The sequence below is a fragment of the Lactuca serriola genome, chromosome 6 (assembly GCF_051521515.1).
Source record: "Lactuca serriola cultivar US96UC23 chromosome 6, Lser_US96UC23_V15, whole genome shotgun sequence".
Taxonomy (NCBI): domain Eukaryota; kingdom Viridiplantae; phylum Streptophyta; class Magnoliopsida; order Asterales; family Asteraceae; genus Lactuca; species Lactuca serriola.
Window position 1 is genome coordinate 4,824,651 of NC_136413.1, and position 5,023 is coordinate 4,829,673.

The 5,023-nt window shown below is 33.5% G+C and overlaps 1 non-coding gene across 1 annotated transcript; it reads right to left on the bottom strand.

Annotated features, from left to right (window-relative positions):
* Positions 1 to 396: 396 nt before the first annotated feature.
* Positions 397 to 503, bottom strand: LOC145060759 (small nucleolar RNA R71). Its single transcript, XR_013686943.1, has one exon. It is a non-coding gene; the product is annotated as a small nucleolar RNA R71 (small nucleolar RNA).
* Between the last annotated feature and the right edge of the window lie 4,520 nt (positions 504 to 5,023).

Below are 5,023 nucleotides of genomic sequence, written 5' to 3' on the forward strand. Positions count from 1 at the left end.
CGAAGAAGAATAGATGCAGACATTACGAGGATGACGAAGGGAGACTACAAGAAGAGGATACATGAAAAACATGGACCAGGTCTTGTTCCACCCGAGATACCATCCGAGAGAAGTTTTGAGCTCAAGGGACACATTTTATCCATCCTTAAGGGCATACCTTTCGCTGGTAAATACCATGAAGATGATTTCAAGCACATTGATGAGGTCAAAGACATTGCCAACTATTTTCATGATCCTAATTTACCAATGGAATCTGTTTTAATAAGGATGCTTCTGGTGACATTTATCGGTGAAGCAGAGTTTTGGTTGAAGTCTCTTGCACCTAGATCCTTCACTACATGGGAAAACCTTCGTGATGCTTTCATTGAGCAATTTAGTCCACTTTAGAATATCTCAAATCTTAAAAAGAAGATTTCTAACTTTCAACAAGAGGTAAGAGAGTCCTTATATGATGCTTGGGAGAGGTACAAGGTCTTGCTAAGAAGTTTCCCTCAACATGATTTGAATGTTCAACAAGAAGTTTCCATCTTCTATGATGGAGTCAACGTAACTACCCGACAACTTCTTTACTCACAAGAGCCTATGAAGAAGAAGGAACTGACAACTATAAAAGAATTAATTGAATAATTTTCAAATCATTCACACGAGTACCATACTCCACGAGATGATGTCACAAAAGGAAAAGGAAATGGAGGAAATGAGAATTCAGGTACAATCACAACTAAAGTAGATTATATGGATTGACGAATGACAAAATTAGATGAATCCATTCATTCCATAAGAGTTGGGTGTGATAATTGTAATGACCCATATTTGACTAAGGATTGTTATTTGGATGAAGTTGGGAAAAAGAAAGCACAAGTGTTCTACTGAAGTTGTGACAAGTATGATGAAGATTGGAGGAAGCCCAAGAAGGAGTGGTTTCCATACTATAAGTATAAGGAGCAAAAGGATGAGAAGTATAGCCAAACCAGTAGAGGTTTCTATCAAAAAGAGCAACCACCACCCGAAAAGAAGATGGATTTTGAGTCGGTATGTCATAGATTTATGGAAGCATCTGAAAAGAGACATGATACTACTAATTCAAATGTCAAAAATCATCAAGCTTCCATAAAAAATATAGAGACTCAACTTGGGCAATTGACCACCTAAAAACCTAGACCAAAGTCACAACCTCATGTCATGGAAATCTACACCGAAAAAGAGGTTCATTTTGAGCCCATAATGATCTATTAAGCAGCTATAATACAACCCAAGTCGTGTTTGGAAGATGTGAATCCCGAGGAAAAAAGATCAAAAAATGAAGTATTATCCGATGCCACACCACGTCGTGGTGATATGACCACGTCGTTGTCTAAAGTAGAAGAAATGTTATCTCTTCTTAATTCATTTCAGCCACATTTGCCATTTCTATCTCGAGCAATCAAACATTCTCTGGAGCCTGAGGCAAGGAAATTTAACAAGTGCTCTCACTCTCATTTAACCCCCATTCCTCAAATCAATGGCAAAACTTCCAAAGTTTTCAAAAGATATAATGAGTAATAGAAAGGAGTTGGAAATGCCCCAACAATAGTTCTTAATGAGTTGTGTTCAGCTGTGATTATCAAAGGATTACCAATCAAGATGGGAGATCCAGGTCAACTCACTCTGCCTTGTGAATTTGGCAATTCGACTTCTATTAATGCTTTAGCCGATTCAGGGGCAAGAATTAATCTCATGCCATATGCTTTCTACCAAAAGCTCGGATTACAAAAGCTCCAAGACCAAGGATGACCATTCGAATGGTGGATCACTTGACCACATATCCATGAGGAATCATTGAAGACTTACTAGTAAAAGTAGGAAAGTTTGTTTTTCTAGTCGACTTTTTGGTTCTCGACATGAAAGAGGAAAAAGAACTTCCAATTATTTTAGGAAGACCATTTTTTAGTACGGCAGAAGAATTAGTTGACATACATGACTCAAAGCTCACACTTCGTGTGGAAGATGATGTTATTACCTTTGAGATGAGTCCTAAAGTAAATCAGGAAGAGCCAAAAGATAAAGTGTCGAAGATGGATGTTGTGGAAGAAAATCTTGATATGTTTGTTGCAATTAAAAAGATGATGGAAGAAGAGTTAAAGGTTTGGGGGAGCTCCATGGTGAAAAAGTCGAACGTTTGAAACCAAGAGCATTGATTCCCATAACGTTTGAGGTGCTTGCGTTTACTACAGCTAAGGTTCAAGAGGAAGAAGATGTTGATGAAATAAAAGAGGACTTGTATGAAGAAGTAGAAGTAATTGATGATGAAATGTGTGGAGATTTGAAGGAGCCAAATTTTGTCAAGCTGGAGGTAGACAAGGAAGGTCCTAAGGGAGATGACAAGAAGGTAAAAAAAATCAAAGAAGAAAGAGAAGGGGTGAAGCGCAAGCATGAGGAAAGTGATGAGAAGAAGAAGAAGGAGAATTCGAAGAAGGCACACAAGAGAAGGGTTCAAGCTTACAAGCGAAAATGGAAGGAACAAAAGGAGAAAAGGGAGATCCCACTCTCAACCACAACAACGTAGAGTGGGAAGGAGTCTTACTCATGACTCATCAAAAAGAAGCGCTTCTCGGACAACCCGATTTTTAGAGTTTGCATTTTATTTACCTTTTGAATTCTTTTTTGTTTTTATTTTATTTTGGTTTTAGTTTGTTTTTTATCTAACCAATTGATCAAGTGTTTCTCTAGTCTTCTGACTTTATTTTGTAGTATATAAAAAAGAGATGTGAAGCAATGGAATGAACTTTACATATGATTTTATTATATTATATATAAATACAATATATGGTTTTAACTTTTAATAGTAATACTATTCTAGATGTAATTTAATTATTGCTATATAGTTTATTGTTTACAAAACAAAAAACATAATCATAATAAAAGCTCATTAAATTCCAAATAAGATAATAATAAAATTAATTCCTTCTAGTTATTTTTAGAAAAGAAACTTATTATTTAATTAAATATTACGAAATTCTAAAAAAAAACTTAAATAAAAAAGCATTATATTACAATCTTCATTCCAATCTATGATGGAATGAAAATTAGCTAAATGGAAGGAATCAGAATTCAAATGCCTTTGGGAATGCTCAATTCCATTCCATTCTTCCGATTCCATCATACCAAAAAAAAAAAAAATTCTTAATGCAAAAAAATAACTCGATAACGACTGAAGTAAAAATAAAGATATTACCAGGACTTCAAATTTGACCACATTATGGGAAGTCAACGCACCATCGTTTTCAACAATAGTCAACTCATCTCCAAAATAATTATGACTACTTTGCATAGAATCATTCACCATGCGTTTGGCACACCTGTGACCCACCTACATTTCATATTGTAATGACCTATTTTTTCCAACACACGTTCAACTCTTACTGTCATTATCTCTTGAGGACGTGCTCGAGACTGTAAAAAGAAAAATAAAAAACAATAAGAAAAAAATGTTTAATTTATTTAATTATTTCAAGAAACTTAACCTGAAATCCAAGAGCCCATTTTCATTCGACTTGGTTTCTGATATTCATTCCTTGATAATCCATGTAAGCAGGTGAGCGTTGTTCCATAATTGGAGAAGTAGGAGATTCGTTTGAAGTCATGCGGTTGAAGCCATCTTGTATTTTTTTCAGCCAAGGGCAAATCGGTAAATTGACAAACTTTGGATATATCATGTCATATATGTAATATTTATACGTGTATAGACCATAGATATATGAGTAAACAATTTTTTTCCCATTTTATAGAATACATGACAAACTTTTTAAGGATGGTTTTCATGAGAAGGACATTTTTTACTTTAAGCACCTGTAAAATGTTTTATAAAAATTATATATTTTGACAAAAAGTCAAAAACACCCCTCTTGTTTTACTCTATTTTAGACTTTTACTAATCCGACCTTCATGGGTATCTTTCATTTTCCAATTAACTTGGCAAGATCAAGCATAATGTTGTATGTGCTACGATTACTAAGGATTCTTCAAATCTGATTAAGGTTGTTTATTCTTTTAACAATGGTCAAAAGATGTTGTGCTTAAATTGTAAAAAATATAAAAAAAAATTTGTTGGTGGTTAAATTGAAAAAAAATTCTAAATCAAAGTCTTAGTGGTTAAATAAGATAAATACTTTTCTAGTGGTTAAAAACATAAACTAAAAACTTTTCACACAATAGTGATTTTGACAATTTCCCCTAAAAACAATTGAAGTAAAAAAGCTTACCTGTAAATCTGATTCGATGTTAAAGCTTTTTTTGTGAAAACTGTCTTTTTACTGCAACCTTAACTGATTAAAGAACACCAAGAAGTTAGGTGCTTACCTGTAAAACTTCTTGTTGCAAGATATTTTTAATAAACTAATTTCATCTGCAAATTTAATAAAAAAAATCAAAAAGAAAAATAAAAAACAATAAGAAAAAAAATGTTTAAAATTTTTAATTATTTCAAGAAACTTAACCTGAAGTCCAAGAGCCCATTTTCTTTCGACTTGGTTTCTGATATTCATTCATTGATAATCCATGTAAGTAGATGGGCGTTGTTCCACAATTGGAGAAGTAGGAGCTTCGTTTGAAGTCATGCGGTTGAATCCATCCTGTATTTTTTTCAGCCAAGGGCAAATCAGTAAATTGACAAACTTTGGATATATCATATCATATATGTAATATTTATACGTGTATAGACCATAGATATATGAGTTGCAGTAAGTGAGTGATGACTCAATATCAAATGTTACATTAGAGGAAATAGTTGCAGCAAGGATTTTACAATTTAGATGATTTCACTCTATAATTCCATCACAAAAGAGCTGTTTGCCAGGCTTGTTCACTAACATGTTCAAGCCATTGTCAATCGATCGTTTGTATCAAGTAAAAGCAAATTACAATGGTTATATATGTCATAATCAAGAACACTTTGAAATATAAAAGAAAGTCTAACCTCTCCATTAGCCTTCCATTGTTTCTTTGACTGAAAATAATCAAAGAAAGCAGGAAAAAATACATGTAA